We start from the raw sequence: 18,706 nt of genomic DNA, 5'->3' as shown, positions 1-18,706 counted from the left end.
AAAATCGATCATCTCAGTCTTGAAAACTCCAATCGACCCCCAGCATCCACAGCCTTTTGGGGAGAGAGTTCCACATTTCTACTACCCTGTGTGTGAAAAAGTGCTGCCTGATTTCACCCGAATGGCCGAGCTCTAATTTTAAGATTCTGGCCTCTTGTTCTTGATTCCAGCACCAGAGGAATACTCCATGGCCTCCCCTCTCCTTATCTCTGTTAACTCCTCCAGCCCAACAACCTCTGAGATCTCTGCACTCCTCCAATTCTGGCCTTTTGCACATCCCCGATTTTAAATCGCTCCACCATTGGTGGTCGTGCCTTCAGCTGTCAAGGCCACAAGCTCTGGAATTCCCTCCCTAAACCTCTCCACCTCTCTACCTCTCGTTCCTGCTTTAAGACATTCCTTAAAACTTTCCTCTTTGAACAAACTTTTGGTTATCAGCCCGAATATGTAGCTCAGTCACATTTGGATCCTAACGCTACAGTGAAGCACCTTGGGATGTTTTACTAAGTTAAAGGCACTATCTAAATGCAAGTTGTTGTTGTTACTCTCCAACCCCCCCTCACACCAACTCCTCTTTCACCCCTACTCTCCAACCCCCTCACCCCAACTCCTCTTTCACCCCTACTCTCTGAAATAAAGAATAGATTTGCCTTTCTAATCTAGGCTTTATTAACTTTAAAATCCTGCAGCACATCTTTCCACACCCAGTCCCAACCAAAGCTAGAAAGAACTGAATTTAAGATGGCCACCACAAATCACATGACATCAACTACCAATGAGATTACAGCATATATCCCAAGGCAGGAAACAAACAACCAATCACAATACTTCTTACTAACAAAGAATAATCACCACATTCACCCTTCCTTTTAAAATATACTCCAACCTAAATAACCTTTACAATTTATAATTATTTACAACTAAAACTATGCAGACAAGAATAAAACTATTCAACATGACACAATACTAAGTGACAACAACAAATAGTAACATTGCACATAAGTATTAAGTATCTCTCAACTAAAACAATATAATATTTCAACAATTTTGAAACACCACTATCAATTTAAAAGTCCATTTTCAATCGGTCGACCGGATATCTTGTTCGTGTCGACCTTCTTAACCTTGGTGAAATTCCTTGCCCTTCCACACCAGGAGACACAGAAGTATCTTCTGCAGGAAGGCTATCCATATCCCGATTCTCAACGGTTTCCGGATTAGAAATCCCATCAGGAGGTAAACTGGGATGGTCATAAACATCCATCGAGGACTGACTAATAGAAGTATAATTATCTGCAATCGGATTGGAAATATTCGTAGTATCTGTAACAGCATCCACATTATCTGAATCATGACTATTGTTAATATCCTCAGAAGAGGGCTGGCCGCCACAAGGAGCCAAGTCTTTAATTGAAATGGTACTTTCTTTCCCATCTTGGAATCGAATATGAGCATATTGGGAATTTGCCTCCAACAGCTCCACTAAAGGATCATATTTTGACAATCTAACATGGGGTCGAAGCAGCACAGGTCCCTGCATAGTAAGCCATGAAGGTACCGAATATCCCATAGTAGATCTCCGTGGATAGTTAAAGAGCCTTTCATGGGGGTCACATTAGTAGCCGTTGAAAGCAATGATCTAATGGAATGCAGGGCATCAGGCAGTACCATTTCCCACTGTGTATTCTTAAGGTTCCGGGATGTCAAAGCCAACATAACTGCCTTCCAGATCACCCCATTGTATCGTTCGCACTGTCCATTACCCTGGGGATTATACGGGGTAGTTCTACTAGTAGAAATTCCCCGACTCTGAAGGTATTCCTTCAACTGGGAAGACATAAAAGAACTTCCCTGATCCGAATGGATATACGCAGGCATCCCAAAGATAACAAAAAGTTGAGTCAGACATTTGATAACTGCAGCAGCTGATACATCTGCGCAAGGAAAAGCAAAAGGGAACCTTAAACTCATCCACAACAGTAAATATATATCGGTTTTGATTAGTTGAAGGAAGAGGCCCCTTAAAAATCGACGCTCAAACGTTCAAAAGGAGAAGTAGCCTTTATAAGATGAGCTCGTTGAGGCTTAAAGAAATTTGGTTTACACCGAGCACAGATAGAACATGATGAAGTCATCCACTTGACGTCTTCAACTGAAAAGGGCAAATTCTTACTGCGTACGAAGTGTATCATCCTCGTAACCCCAGGATGGCATAAGGCATTGTGAAGATTAATAAGCGTATCTCCGTGAATCACAGAACAATAAGCCCTCGACAGCGCATCAGCAGCAACATTATCCTTCCCCGGACGATAAACTATATCAAAATGGTAACATGCCAACTCAATCCTCCACCTCATTATTTTATCATTCTTAATCTTTCCAAAATGTTTGACATCAAACATAAAGGACACAGACTTTTGATCAGTTACCAACGTAAAATGTCGCCCCGATAAATAATGTCTCCATTTACGCAGTGCTTCTACTATTGCATACGCCTCTTTCTCTATTGAAGAATGCCTTTTTTCACTATTGTTCAAGGTACACGAGAAAAAGGCCACAGGTCTTCCATTTTGGTTCAGAGTAGCCCCAATTGCAAAATCAGAAGCGTCCGTCTCAATCACAAAAGGAAGCTGCTCATCAATAGAATGCACAACTGCTCCAAGGATATCCTTTTTTAAATTATCAAAACACGTCCTGGCCTCCCATGATAGAGGATATGTCGTAACCCGAATAAGAGGCCGGATCTTGTGTGAAAAATTTGCAATCCAATTAGAATAATAAGAAAACAGTCCAACAACTCGTTGCAAAGCCTTAGAATTAGTAGGACAAGGTAAATCAATCAATGGTCGCAGACGTTCTGGATCTGGTTTAATCTTGTTTCCCCGAGATAATATACCCCAATAGATTTACCTCAGTGGTCGAAAAGATACACTTCTCTATATTAAAAGTTAAACCAACTTTTTCCGCAGCTTGAAGGAATCTTTTTAAATTAGAATCATGCTCCACCCTTGATTTGCCACACACTGTGATGTCATCTAAGTATGAAAAGGTGTCAGAGAGAGAGAGTTATCACTTATAAAAGCATCCATTGCTCGTTGAAAACAAGCAACACCATTAGTAACACCAAATGGTATTCGGCAAAACCGATACAGCTTTCCACCAGCCTCAAAGGCCGTAAATGGTTGATCCTTAATAGGAATCTGATGATAAGCACTCTAAGTCAATAGTGCTAAAAACCTTATACTGAGATACTTTGTTGATAAGCTCATCAATCTTAGGCAAGGGGTATGCATCTAATTGAGTATACCTATTAATAGTTTGGGAATAGTCTATCACCATTCGTTTCTTATGTCTCTCGTTAGTCGTGACAACTACCTGTGCTCGCCAAGGCGAACAACTAGGTTCAATGATTCCTTCCAATAAGAGACGTTGGAACTTCAGAATTAATAAATTCTCTATCCGGACTGCTATACCTTCTTGACTTGGTAGCAATTGGCTTACAATCCGGCATCAAATTGGAAAAAAGTGATAATGGAGAAATGGATAAAGAGGTTAATCCACAAATAGATAAAAGGTGGCTTAGTCCCTCCAAATGAAAGACTAAGAGACTCGTGTAACTGAAGCACATCATGACCAATCAAAATATCCGCACAGAGATTAGGCAAAACAGATAGGCGTATATCAGTATACGTATTACCTAGAAGAATCAATTTCACAAGGCAACAACCAGCTACTTGGGAAGTGAGAGTCATCTGAGCCATACACACCTGATACGTAACAGGCGAAATTTTCAAATGCTTCTCCTTCGCAAACTGAAGACTTATAAAACTCTCGGTACTGCCCGTATCTATAAGGGCCTTCACTTCCAACCCATTAACTTGGGCCGTAACTATAGCTTTGATTAGGCCATGAGCAAATGCAGCAGAAATTGATGCAATAAACGCCCTATCTAAAGGCTGAATAGTCACAGAGGAGGTAATTGAACCTGATGATTTACACACACGTGTGTAATGACCTCTCTTGCCGCATTTACTACACACAGCCTCCCGAGCAGGACACTTCAGACGAGGGTGCCGGACGTTCCCACAAAAATAACACTTCTGAATCCTAGAGGCAACAGCCGCTGAAGTAGAAACTGTTTCAGAATCTAGTAAACCACTCCTATTAAGTCCACATAATTCCTTTTCATCCGGAACTGCCGAAACCAGTCACAGGCCGATTAAAAAAAGCATAAGAATCCAAACTTCTCTGAGCCACATCCAATGTAGAAGCTTGCTCAAAAGCACTAAGATCCAAAGTCTTATTTTCTAACAACCGCTGACGAATTGATCTAGACAGTAATCCATTAATAAAAGCATCCCGTACCGATTCTTCCTTATATTCTTCAGCCGTCACGGCCTTATAATTACAGTTAACACTAAGGCACTGAAGTGCTTGTAAATAAGTATCCAAAGATTCTCCCACCTGCTGCCTACGGGCAGATAGAAGGTGACGTGCAAATACCTCATTCTTTGGTTTAACAAAAATCTTTTCCAATGTAGAAATAGCCACTTCGTAAGTTTTACAGTCCAAAATATACTTATACACATCCGGAGCAATGTAGTTGATCAGCATATTCAACTTATTTAGAGACTCTTGATCCAACACGCCCAAAAAGTTTTTAAAATGTACAATACCAGTGTTTCCATTTATCATCCACTCCAGCAGAATTAGGGTCAGCATTGAATCGTTCTGGTTGAAGATATCGCTCCATTCTGACAAAGTTAATAAATTGAAATAAAGAATAGATTTGCCTTTCTAATCTAGGCTTTATTAACTTTAAAATCCTGTAGCACATCTTTCCACACCCAGACCCAACCAAAGCTAGAAAGAACTGAATTTAAGATGGCCACCACAAATCACATGACATCAACTACCAATGAGATTACAGCATATATCCCAAGGCAGGAAACAAACAACCAATCACAATACTTCTTACTAACAAAGAATAATCACCACATTCTCCAACCCCCTCACCCCAACTCCTCTTTCACCCCTACTCTCCAGCCCCTCTCTCATCAACCATTGACTTCAATGGAACGTACACTGACAATTGATATCAGTCAGGATTTGAAAGGTATTTACAAATGATTCCAGAGGATCTTTGAGTTGGGATCTTTATTCTGTCCACTCGATGAGTGTGATAACAGACTTTCTCATGTGAATATAGAGCTGGAGTACTGGGTCGTGATGTGTTTGGTGTTCATCTTGTTGACTCTAAAATTTGAGTCTTGTGGTTTCAGACACCAGATAATCAAGCTCACAACAACAGATTGTCTTTCACTGACTTTATTAACAGCACTACAAAGATACAGACAGAGTATAGTTACCCGACCCGAAAAACACTGGCGATATTTATATTCAACTTGTTTGCTACATTATTGACCTGGCCCTGCCCAAACCATAACCACAAGGATATCTGTCATTGTTCTGACTGTGACCACAAGGCTGTGTCACTATCACACACACACACAGTTTCCTTGTTTCACATCTCCTTACACAGACCATCTCTTTACACATCCCCTTTCTACATAATTGCAGCCGACATGAGCAAGGACGTGAGGCTCATTAAAAGACACACTGATTTCATGACAGCAAAGATTACACTGGGACAAATCTTCAGTTATTTTCATTACAGGCTCAATGCAGAGTAAAGATGAGACTTGCATTTATACAGCCTCTTTCATGACCTCCGGAATCCCAAAACACTTTACAACAGTGACTACGCTTCAAAAGTACTTCATTGGCTGTAATGTAGAAAACGCAGCAGCCAATTTGCGCACAGCAAGCTCCCACAAACAGCAATGTGATACTGACCAGATAATCTGTTTTATTTTAGTGATAAATATTGGCCAGGACACCAGAGATCACTCCCCTGCTCTTCTTCTCAATAGTGCCATGGGATCTTTTCCACCTGAGAGAGCAGACGGGGCCTCGGTTTAATGTTTCATCTGAAAGACGGCACTTCCGACAGTGCAGCACTCCCTCAGTACTGCACAGGAGTGTCAGCCTAGGTTCTTGTGCTCAAGTCTCTGGGCTGGGACTTGAACCCACAACCTTCTGACTCAGAGGCGAGAGTGCTGCCCACTGAGCCACTGGCTGATACAGCAGCACCTCAACACTGCCTCATCACCCTGCAAGCTTCTGTTAAATAGATTTGCTGAATAAATTTAAAACCAGGTTCTGAGGTGTGATGCTCTATTCACACATCGAAGGTGAGAGAGATGCTGTGGGGCACACACTAAGTCCAGTAGCTGACAGTGATTAACAGACTGAGTTTGTGTTTAGTGATCCTGGGCGTGTTACCGATACCTTCCCTGGATACCAAGGCTAGGAGAGGGACTCTGGAAGGTATGGGGAGCTGGGACTTGTCCATGAGAGTAACCGAAGGTATGAGAACTGAACTAATCTAGAGTTCAAAAGGAGAAAAGGACCTAAAATGGACATCAATTCGTCCCTTATCTTGGAGAAATAACAAACATAACACAGCCCAGTTATAGGGGTTAATAACATTGGTAGAAACAAACATAGGATGTGATTAACAGCAGAATCCTACCCCTACAGTCACTTATGAACTTACTGGTGTCTCACCAGGTAAGATGATCGAGTGAATCCCTTCCCACACACGGAGCAGGTGAACGGATTCTCCCTAGTGTGAACTCACTGGTGTGTCTGCAGGTTGGATGAAGTAGTGAATCCCTTCCCACACAGAGAGCAGGTGAACAGCCTCTCCGCTGTGAGTGCATTGGTGGGCCTCGAGACTGGATGATAGAGTGAATCCTTTCCCACACACGGAGCAGGTGAATGGCCTCTCCCCAGTGTGAACCCGTTGGGTGCATCAGCAGATCCTTTGCGCTTTTAAAGCTCTTCTCACAGTCAGCACATTTAAAAGATCTATCAAGGTGAACAACTACTTCTTCTTCTTCCCCCCCACCCCCCCGGGGAGAAAGCCCCGCAGCTGCCACCCCACTCGGGGCAAACGCCCGGCCCGGAGACTCTTGTTCGGGGCCTCAGGCCCACCCCGGGCATGTGTGAAGCGGATAATGTTGAGTGTTTTAATAATGGGGCCTGGGGCCGCACTCGGGGTGTGAGCAGCCCGCGTCCCCCCAGAGTTCATTTTTTTTTCATCAGTTACATAGTAAATCCATTACATTCATTGACCAATTATGGTCCAATATAAATACAACAATAAATTTTACTGGTAAATCAATAACATTTACAGTACAAACTGCAACTATTTAATAAACCAAGAATCCGTACACGCCAGTCCAACTGGCATCGCTCAATCATTCATTCCTCCATTTGTCCGTTCGTTCGCTCAAGCGTAAGTTCCATGTGCATGACTGCGTACATGTGTGCCATTTCTATCTGCGTGCATGCCTATGTGTTCGTTCATCTGTCCGGCAGGCTCCACGCTCACCAAGCGGGCCTTCATCCTGGGGAGCGAGGGCCCTTCATTCGGTCGAACGTAAGTTCCATTGTGTATGCGTGCATATATTTGTATCCGCATGAGTGCGTTCACTAGAGCGTTCGTTCGATTAAGGAAGGCTTTAACACTAAATAACACCACAATATACAAAATCCTACAACCATATCAAAAAATCACTTAAGACTTCAAGTAAACTGCTTTTAACCAGGACCCGAAACTTCTTCAAAAACAAGTAATACCAGTTCAACGCCAGTCCTATTGGCACTCTAATAACTCCTCATCTTCACTTGATGTTATCCAACCATATAATGTCATAATCCTTATCCACAGTCTTCAACCTTTCCACAGAAAGGAAGCCGACCACTCTCTCAAATCCCGTAAAAGAGGAAAACGACTAATCAAATTTCCTTCTTCTTGCGGTTATCACTCACAGGACCCAGCCATCAAGACATTCGTTATTCCTTGCCGATATTACTTTGTTTTGCCTTTTATCTTTCTTTTATTTTCCTTTTCCTTTTCCTTTTTCACTTTTATCCCGTTCTCTTTTCCCATCTTATGGCCGCTCAAGCACCATACTATAGATGGGAACAGTCTGTCTTTCCTCCACCAAAATGGCAGTGCACAAACCTGATCCCATCACCGAAACAAAGCCTCACAGCTGCCACCAAACGGAGCACAGGCGGGGCCGCTGGAACTCATTCGGGCCAGAGACCGTTCTTCAACTTTAGAAACAGTGCAGCATGCTCACCCACAGCATCTCCCGACTCCGCTTCTGGCGACCAGCCGCTCCGCCCTAGGCACCCCGCCTGGGGTCTTCCGTGCTGGGCCTCCCGCCTAGGACCCTCTCCTCTGGGTCTTCCACCCTGGGCCTTCCGCACTGGCATTCCCCGTGAGCAGCCGGGGTGTGGAGCAGCCCGTTCACACAGCACCGAGCAGAGCTGAGCTGCTGAGAATCTCACAGCCTCCCCCGGGGTTCATAAACCCGCTCCCTGAGCGCGGGGTGTGAGCGGCCCGCGTCCCCCCGGGGTTCATGAACCCGCTCCTTGAGCTCGGGGTGTGAGCGGCCCGCGTCCCCCCGGGGTTCATGAACCCGCTCCTTGAGCTCGGGGTGTGAGCGGCCCCCGTCCCCCCGGGGTTGATGAACCCGCTCCCTGAGCTCGGGGTGTGAGCGTCCCGCGTCCCCCCGGGGTTCATGAACCCGCTCCTTGAGCTCGGGGTGTGAGCGGCCCGCGTCCCCCCGGGGTTCATGAACCCGCTCCCTGAGCTCGGGGTGTGAGCGGCCCGCGTCCCCCCGGGGTTCATGAACCCGCTCCCTGAGCTCGGGGTGTGAGCGGCCCGCGTCCCCCCGGGGTTCATGAACCCGCTCCCTGAGCTCGGGGTGTGAGCTGCCCGCGTCCCCCCCGGGGTTCATGAACCCGCTCCCTGAGCTCGGGGTGTGAGGGGCCCGCGTCACCCCGGGGCTCATGAACCCGCTCCCTGAGCTCGGGGTGTGAGCAGCCCGCGTCCCCCCGGGGTTCATGAGCCCGCTCCCTGAGCTCTCTCACCTGATGTGTCAGCGGCTGCTGCCAAGGTCCGTGCATGCGCAGCTCACCTTCTGTTGTTCCGGTTTAAAGGTCAAACCCCGCCCCTCACACACTTCGATTGATTGGAGAACCCGCCGCCCGCTCGGTCCTCCAGTCCCGCCCCGCTCTTCCTATTGGTCCGGAGCTCACGTCAATCACCCGGGCAGTGTGAGCTGAGCATGCGCGGACCTTGGCAGCAGCCGCTGACACATCAGGTGCGAGAGCTCAGGGAGCGGGTTCATGAACCCCGGGGGGACGCGAGCCGCTCACACCCCGAGCTCAGGGAGCGGGTTCATGAACCCCGGGGGGACGCAGGCCGCTCACACCCCGAGCTCAGGGAGCGGTTTAACTAACTGGCTCCTCGTGTCGTTACTGAAGATGACTGGTTGTTGCACTGGATGCCTGTCTACCCTTGAAAGATTCATTGACAGCAGTCTTGCAATATGGGTCATTGAATTGCGCGATGGAGAGCTATTGAAAATATAGTCTATGCCTGCAGATATAAACTATCTTTGTATGATGTTGACTTATTGGCCTTTTGCTCGTGGTCTGTGGAGTATGGAATGATGAGCAAACCTAAATCCACTGTTCTGATCCAGTGAGATTTCTGCTTGACCATCTGTCCACCTTGTGCGTAAGCAACACTGAAGTTTGGTTAACTGGCATTGGGCTAGATTTGCAATACTTGTGCAAGAGGTGAAACTTGTGTGGAATGTTTTGTGCTGCTACCTTTTGTAATTCTTCTGCACCTGTATGACAATGTAATAGATGACTGTAGACTTGTGAACAACATAAATAAATACATAAAGAAAAAAAAATAAAGTAAATAAACCCCGGAGGGACGCGGGCTGCTCACACCCCGAGTGCGGCCCCAGGCCCCATTATTAAAACACTCAACATTATCCGCCCGCCGCTTCCCGGTTTCTCCCGATTCGCTCAGCAAAGGGGCCCCGCGCCAAACTCCGAGACAGATAGGAAGTCTGTAAATGGAGGAGAAATGGGGACTGGTAAGGGAGCGTCTGCAAATGGAGGAGAAATGGTGGCTGGTCAGGGAGCGTCTGTAAATGGAGGAGAAATGGTGAATGGTCAGGGAGCGTCTGTAAATGGAGGAGAAATGGTGAATGGTCAGGGAACGTCTGTAAATGGAGGAGAAATGGCGACTGGTCAGGGAGTGTCTGTAAATGGAGGAGAAATGGGGACTGGTCAGGGAGAGTCTGTAAATGAAGGAGAAATGGAGACTGGTCAGGGAACGTCTGTAAATGGAGGAGAAATGGCGACTGGTCAGGGAGCGTCTGTAAATGGAGGAGAAATGCAGACTGGTCAGGGAGCGTCTGTAAATGGAGGAGAAATGGAGACTGGTCAGGGAGCATCTGTAAATGGAGGAGAAATGGTGACTGGTCAGGGAGTGTAAATGAAGGAAAATGGTCAGGGAGCCTCTATAAATGGAGGAGAAATGGTGACTGGTCAGGGAGCGTCTGCAAATGGAGGAGAAATGGCGACGAGTCAGCGAGTATCTGTAAATGAAGGAGAAATGGTGACTGGTCAGGGAGTGTCGATAAATAAAGGAGAAATTATTCATTATTTTGGGGCTTGGTTTGTGTGAATAACTATATCACTGATTTCAATTAGACTCTTTTCCATGACACAGCTCCTGTAAATACTGGGTGGAAAGGGGCCGGACTCTCAGGAGGCTCCACACCGCTGGCTGCTCGTATGTCAGTGATCCCCCTTTAGATTAATGTGTGTCTGCTGTGTGTGTGTTTAACAAAATGCCCGAAGCAGTTCATAAGGTGGGGAACCAGTGAGTGTAGAACTGAACCCAGCCAGAGTCCGCACCTTCAGGGGAGGAGAGGGAGAGGAAACAGTGAGTGTAGAACTGATCCCAGCCAGAGTCAGCATCTTCAGGGGAGGAGAGGGAGGGGAATCAGTGAGTATAGAACTGAACCCATTCAGAGTCAGCACCTTCAGGGGAGGAGAGAGAGGGGAACCAGTGAGTATAGAACTGAACCCATTCAGAGTCAGCACCTTCAGGGGAGGAGAGAGAGGGGAACCAGTGAGTGTAGAACTGAACCCAGCCAGAGTCAGCACCTTCAGGGGACGAAGAAAAATGCGTGCAGAGGAAAAAATGTTGGAGATGATGTGAGGGGTTTGGATTTCAGCACAGGGAAGGGGATTTACAGCTTTTGGGGAACAAGAGAGGAAATAATTTTCCATAGAAACTAGAATTGCCTGTACTTAGTGATGACTTTTGTAAACTCCTTTTACAGGGTATTAGAAGGGGAGGATTTGCACACGGGGAACTCAAACACCGTCAAGATTTGACAGTCACTCAATTCATCAGGACATGAAAATCATCATGGCTTTTGTAAACTCCTTTTACAGGCTGTGAGAAGGGCAGCATTTACAGACCACAAACTCAAACCAAACATCACATCAAGATCTGACAGAGTCACTCAATTCATCAGGACCTGAATATCATCAGCCTTTGAATGCGGAAGGAGAAATGTTTGTCTGTTCTGTCTGTGGGGAAAGATTTCAAACATCAGTGTGACTGGAAAAGCACCGAGATACACACCCCCGAGTGAGAGTGTTCCAGTGCACTGACTGTGGAAAGAGCTTTAACCAGTTACACAGCCTGAAAAAACATCGCACTGTTCACAGCGGGGAGAAACCGTACACGTGTTCTGTGTGTGGACGAGGCTTCAACTGATCGTCCAACCTGGAGAGACACAAGGACACCCGCACCATGGAGAAGCCATGGAAATGTGGGGACTGTGGGAAGGGATTCAATTACCCATCCAAGCTGGAAACTCATCGACGCAGTCACACTGGGGAGAGACCGTTCACCTGCTCCGTGTGTGGAAAGGGATTCACTAAATTATGCCACCTTCTGACACACCGGCGTATTCACACTGGGGAGAGGCCATTGACCTGTTCCGTGTGTGGGAAGGGATTCACTAACTCCTCCAGCCTCACTGCACACCAACTTGTTCACTCTAATAAGAGATCGTTTAAATGTTCTGACTGTGAGAAGAGCTTTAATAGCAAAACGCATCTGACGCAACAGCAACGCACTCACACCGGGGAGAGGCCGTTCACCTGTTCCACGTATGGGAAGGGATTCATTCAGTCATCCACCCTCGCTGTACATCAACTTGTTCACACTGATAAGAGACCATTTAATTGTGCTGACTGTGATCAGAGCTTTAAAAGCAGAAGGGATCTGCTGAAACACCAAAGCGCTCACACTGGGGAAAGGCCGTTCACCTGCTCCACATGTGGGAAGGGATTCACTCGTTCATCCCACCTTCGGGGACACCGAGATATTCACACTGGGGAGAGGCCATTTCCCTGCTCCGTGTGTGGGAAGTGATTCACTCAGTCATCCAACCTGCTGAAACACCAGCGAGTTCACAAGTGACTGCAGGGGTTGGATTCTGCTGTTGTTGCTGCTGTTAATCACATCCAGGACTGAACCATGTTCATCCTGACAGGTGGGGTTTGTTTCTGCTGATGTTAATAACCCCTATAACTAGGTTGGATTTTAATATTTTGATACCTGTCAAATAAATCAGCTTTGTATCAAACACACAGTGTGTCGAGTATTTGATTTCTCCAAGTTAAGAGGAGAACGAATTGATGTCCTGTTACCGACTGCTCCATTTTTGGGCCTTTTCTCCTTTCTAACTCGAGATTATTTCACTTCTCATACCTTCGGTTACTCTCATGGACAAGTCTCAGCTCCCCATATCTTCCAGAGTGCCTCTCCTACCCTTGGTATCCAGGGAAGGTACCGGTAACATGCCCGGGATCACTAAACACAAAACCAAGTCTGTGAATCACTTTCAGCGACTGGGCTTAGCGTGTGACCCACAGCATCTCTCTCACCTTCGATGTGTGAATAGAGCATCACACCTCAGAACCTGGGTTTTCAATTTAAATGCACTCAGCAAATGTATTGAACAAGAGATGAACAAGTAAACAGATCACGGCCCATCCTCCAGCTCTATATTGTAGGCTGATGAATCACTGTTAAGGTGCCATGTGCTGCAAGACCACTCGGCATTTTGCCTGTAATGGAAAATAACTGAAGATTTGTCCCAGTGTAACCTTTGCTGTCATGAAATGAGTGTGTCTTTTAATGAGCCTCACGAACTTGCTCATGTCGGCTGCAATTGTGTAAAGAGATGGTCTGTGTATGGAGATGTGAAAGAAGGAAACGGTGTGTGTGTGTGATAGTGACACAGCCTTGTGGTCACAGTCAGAACAATGACAGATATCCTTGTGGTTATGGTTTGGGCAGGGCCAGGTCAATAATGTAATAAACAAGTTAAATGTAAATATCACCAGTGTAGTCGCAGCTTGTTAGAACAGACCTGGGGAGAAGAGAGCTCTGAATCCGCTGTATTATCTCTGTTCTTCGGATCGGGTAACTATACTCTCTATTTTTGCAGTGCTGTTAATAAAGTCAGTGAAAGACAATCTGTTGTGAGCTTGATTATCTGGTGTCTGAAACCACAAGAATTAATTTTTGGAGTCAACAAGATGAACAAGTAAACACATCATGGCCCAATACTCCAGCTCTATATTAACAGGAGAAAGTCTGTTATCACACTCCTCGAGTGGACAGAATAAAGAAAGATCCCAACTAGAAGTACCTCCAGAATCATTTGAAAATAGGAGAGATGGGTTGGAGAGCTCAGGTGAGGGGTGTAGGAGAGTTGGGGTGAGGGGGGTTGGAGAGTAGGGGTGAAAGGAGTTGGGGTGAGGGGTTGGAGAGTAGGGTGAAAGGAGTTGGGGTGAGGGAGTTGGAGAGTAGGGGTGAAAGAGGTCTTTGGGTGAGGGGTGTTGGGGAGTAGGGGTGAAAGAGGAGTTGGGGTGAGGGGTGTTGGGGAGTAGGGGTGAAAGAGGAGTTGGGGTGAGGGGGGTTGGAGAGTAGGGGTGAAAGAGGAGTTGGGGTGAGGGGGGTTGGAGAGTAGGGGTGAAAGGAGTTGGGGTGAGGGTTGGAGAGTAGGGGTGAAAGAGGAGTTGGGGTGAGGGGGGTGGGAGAGTAGAGGTGAAAGAGGAGTTGGGGTGAGTGGGGTGGGAGAGTAGGGGTGAAAGAGGAGTTGGGGTGAGGGGGTTGGAGAGTAGGGGTGAAAGAGAAGTTGGGGTGAGGGGGGGTGGGAGAGTAGGGGTGAAAGGAGTTGGGGTGAGGGGTGGGAGAGTAGGGGTGAAAGAGGAGTTGGGGTGAGGGGTTGGAGAGTAGGGGTGAAAGAGGAGTTGGGGTGAGGGGGGTTGGAGAGTAGGGGTGAAAGAGGAGTTGGGGTGAGGGGGTTGGAGAGTAGGGGTGAAAGAGGAGTTGGGGTGAGGGGGGTTCGAGAGTAGGGGTGAAAGAGGAGTTGGGGTGAGGGGGTTGGAGAGTAGGGGTGAAAGAGGAGTGGGGGTGAGGGGGTTGGAAAGTAGGGGTGAAAGAGGAGTTGGGGTGAGGGGGGTGGGAGAGTAGGGGTGAAAGAGGAGTTGGGGTGAGGGGGGTGGGAGAGTAGGGGTGAAAGAGGAGTTGGGGTGAGGGGGTTGGAGAGTAGGGGTGAAAGAGGAGTTGGGGTGAGGGGGTTGGAGAGTAGGGGTGAAAGAGGAGTTGGGGTGAGGGGGGTGGGAGAGTAGGGGTGAAAGCGGAGTTGGGTGAGGGGGTTGGAGAGTAGGGGTGAAAGAGGAGTTGGGGTAAGGGGTGTTGGAGAGTAGGGGTGAAAGAGGAGCTGGGGTGAGGGGGGTTGGAGAGTAGGTGTGAAAGGAGCTGGGGTGAGGGGGTTGGGGAGTAGGGGTGAAAGAGGTGTTTGGGTGAGAGGGGTTGGAGAGTAGGGGTGAAAGAGGAGTTGGGGTGAGGGGGTTGGAGAGTAGGGGTGAAAGAGGATTTGGGGTGAGGGGTTGGAGAGTAGGGGTGAAAGAGGAGTTGGGGTGAGGGGGTTGGAGAGTAGGGGTGAAAGAGGAGTTGGTGTGAGGGGGGGTTGCAGAGTAACAACAACAACTTGCATTTAGATAGTGCCTTTTTCTTAGTAAAATATCCCAAGGTGCTTCACTGTAGCGGTAGGATCCAAATTTGACTCTGAGCCACATGAGGAGATATTAGGACAGATGACCAAAAGCTTGTTCAAAGAGGTAGGTTTTAAGGAATGTCTTAAAGCAGGAACGAGAGGTGGAGAGGTTTAGGGAGGGAATTCCAGAGCTTGGGGCCTCGACAGCTGAAGGTACGGCCACCAATGGTGGAGTGATTAAAATCGGGGATGCGCAAGAGGCCAGAATTGGAGGAGGGCAGAGATCTCCGAGGTTGTAGGGCTGGAGGAGTTTACAGAGATGAGACGGGAGGCCATGGAGGATTCCTCTGGTGCTGGAATCAAGAACAAGAGACCAGAATTTTATAATTAGAGCTCGGCCATTCAGGGGTGAAATCAGGCAGCACTTTTTCACACACAGGGTAGTAGAAATGTGGAACTCTCTCCCCAAAAGGCTGTGGATGCTGGGGGTCGATTGGAGCTTTCAAGACTGAGATGATCGATTTTTGTGAGGTAATTGTTCCAAGGGATGTGGAATAAAGGCGGGTAAATGGAGTTAAGATACGGATCAGCCTGATCTAATTAAATGGTGGAGCAGGCTCGAGGGGCTGAATGCCCTCCGCCTGTTCCTAATGTTCCTGTGACACACTCAGAAATGCCCCGGAGCAGTGAAATCCCACTGGGCCCCAGCACATGCTCAATGGAAAGCCTAGGTCAAGGGCAAACCCAGCATGCCCACTCTGAACCCGGTTTGCTGCTCCCTCTGTGCCCAGCACTGCCTGCACCCCCGGCGCACGGCAGTGGAATTTCAGCCTCAGTGTTACAAGTTTCATCGGTTACAGGCTGGAGAGAGCAATAATTCAATCTGTCACCGAGCTGTGTGATTGGTTCAGTCTCCACTAATATTGACTGTCAGAAATGCCCAAGAAGCAGTTTTTGACCAATATCGGCTCCCACAGGGATGAGGAATTCACAGAGTTACAGAGAGTCTGCAGCACAGAAACAGGCCATTCGGCCCAACTGGTCCGTGCCGGTGTTTCTGCTCCACACGAGCCTCCTCCTGCTCCTATTCATCCAAACCTATCAGCAGATCCTTCTATTCCTTTCTTCCTCGTGTACTTATCGAGCTTCCCCTGAAATGTATCCGTGCTATTCACCTCAACCACTCCATGTGGTAGCGAGTCCCACATTCTCACCACTCTCTGGGTAAAGAATTCCACTTTGGATTTATTGGTGACTGTCTGATATTTATGGCCCCCAGTTTTGGATTCCCCCACAGAAGGAAACATCTTCTCTACGTCCACCCTATCAAACCTCTTCACAGTTTTAAAGACCACTATCAGGTCAAGAGAAAAGAGCCCCAGCCTGTCCAGTCTTTCCTGATAAGTACATCCTCTCAGTTCTGGTATCAACCCTGTGAATCTTTTTTGCACCGACTCCAGTGCCTTTATATCCTCTTTATAATATGGAGACCAGAACTGTGCCGAGTTCTCCAAGTGCGGTCTAACCAAGGTTCGACACAAGTTTAACAGAACTTCTCTACTTTTCAATTCTATCCCTCTAGAAATGAAGCCCAGTGCTTGGTTTGCTATTTTTAACGGCCTTATTAAGCTGCCCATCAGAAAACCCCGGGTAAGGTACACTCAGCGAGCCCACTCTGAACCCGGTTTGTTGCTCATCGGAAAACCCCGGGTAAGGTGCACCCAGCGAGCCCACTCTGAACCCGGTTTACTGCTCATCGGAAAACCTCGGGTAAGGTACACCCAGCGAGCCCACTCTGAACCCGGTTTACTGCTCATCGGAAAACCCCGGGTAAGGTACACCCAGCGAGCCCACTCTGAACCTGGTTTACTGCTCATCGGAAAACCCCAGGTAAGGTACACCCAGCGAGCCCACTCTGAACCTGGTTTGCTCATCGGAAAACCCCGGGTAAGGTACACCCAGTGAGCCCACTCTGAACCCGGTCTGCTGCTCATCGGAAAACCCCGGGTAAGGTACACCCAGTGAGTCCACTCTGAAACCGGTTTACTGCTCATCGGAAAACCCCGGGTAAGGTACACCCAGTGAGCCCACTCTGAACCCGGTCTGCTGCTCATCGGAAAACCCCGGGTAAGGTACACCCAGTGAGCCCACTCTGAACCCGGTTTACTCATCGGAAAACCCCGGGTAAGGTGCACACAGCGAGCCCACACTGAGCCCGGTTTGCTGCTCATTGGAAAACCCCGGTTAAGGTACACCCAGCGAGCCCACTCTGAACCCGGTTTACTCATCGGAAAACCCCGGGTAAGGTGCACACAGCGAGCCCACTCTGAGCCCGGTTTACTGCTCACCGGAAAACCCCGGGTAAGGTACACCCAGCGAGCCCACTCTGAACCCGGTCTGCTGCTCATCAGAAAACCCCGGGTAAGGTACACCCAGCGAGCCCACTCTGGACCCGGTTTACTGCTCACGGGAAAACCCCGGGTAAGGTACACCCAGCGAGCCAACTCTGAACCCGGTTTAGTCATCGGAAAACCCCAGGTAAGGTACACCCAGCGAGCCCACTCTGAACCCGGTCCGCTGCTCATCGGAAAACCCCGGGTAAGGTACACCCAGCGAGCCCACTCTGGACCCGGTTTACTGCTCAGGGGAAAACCCCGGGTAAGGTACACCCAGCGAGCCCACTCTGGACCTGGTTTACTCATCGGAAAACCCCGGGTAAAGTGCACCCAGTGAGCCCACTCTGAACCCGGTTTGCTCATCGGAAAACCCCGGGTAAGGTACAGCCAGCGAGTCCACTCTGAACCCGGTTTACTGCTCATCGGAAAACCTCGGGTAAGGTACACCCAGCGAGCCCACTCTGAACCCGGTTTGCTCATCGGAAAACCCCGGGTAAGGTACACCCAGCGTGCCCACTCGGAACCCGGTTTACTGCTCATTGGAAAACCCCGGGTAAGGTACACCCAGCGAGCCCACTCTGAACCCGGTTTACTCATCAGAAAACCCCGGGTAAGGTACACCCAGCGAGCCCACTCTAAACCCGGTTTACTGCTCATCGGAAAACCCCGGGTAAGGTATACCCAGCGAGCCCACTCTGAACCCGGTTTACTGCTCATCGGAAAACCCCGTGTAAGGTACACCCAGAGAGCCCACTCTGTACCAGGTTTACTGCTCATCGGAAAACCCCAGGTAAGATACACCCAGCGAGCCCACTCTGAATCCGGTTTGCTGCTCATCGGAAAACCCCGGGTAAGGTACACCCACCGAGCCCACTCTGAACCCGGTTTGTTGCTCATCGGAAAACCCCGGGTAAGGTACACCCAGCGAGCCCACTCTGAACCCGGTTTGCTGCTCATCGGAAAACCCCGGGTAAGGTACACCCAGCGAGCCCACTCTGAACCCGGTTTACTGCTCATCGGAAAACCCCGGGTAAGATACACCCAGCGAGCCCACTCTGAACCCGGTTTACTGCTCATTGGAAAACCCCGGGTAAGGTACACCCAGCGAGCCCACTCTGAACCCGGTTTGCTGCTCATCGGAAAACCCCGGGTAAGGTACACCCAGCGAGCCCACTCTGGACCCGGTCTGCTGCTCATCGGAAATCCCCGGGTAAGGTACACCCAGCGAGCCCACTCTGAACCCGGTTTGCTGCTCATCGGAAAACCACG

The 18,706-nt window shown here is 48.4% G+C and overlaps 1 pseudogene across 1 annotated transcript; it reads left to right on the top strand.

Annotated features, from left to right (window-relative positions):
• Positions 1-9,171: 9,171 nt before the first annotated feature.
• LOC147124672 (uncharacterized) lies at positions 9,172-13,517 on the top strand (annotated as a pseudogene). Its single transcript, XR_015078791.1, has 2 exons — positions 9,172-9,245; positions 11,298-13,517. The product of XR_015078791.1 is annotated as an uncharacterized LOC147124672 (transcript).
• The last annotated feature ends 5,189 nt before the right edge of the window (positions 13,518-18,706 follow it).

Source organism: Somniosus microcephalus, chromosome 1, assembly GCF_052327205.1.
Source record: "Somniosus microcephalus isolate GS21.2 chromosome 1, FLI_Smic_1.0, whole genome shotgun sequence".
In the NCBI taxonomy this organism is placed as follows: Eukaryota; Metazoa; Chordata; class Chondrichthyes; order Squaliformes; family Somniosidae; genus Somniosus; species Somniosus microcephalus.
This window is presented reverse-complemented; position numbering and strand designations above follow the sequence as displayed.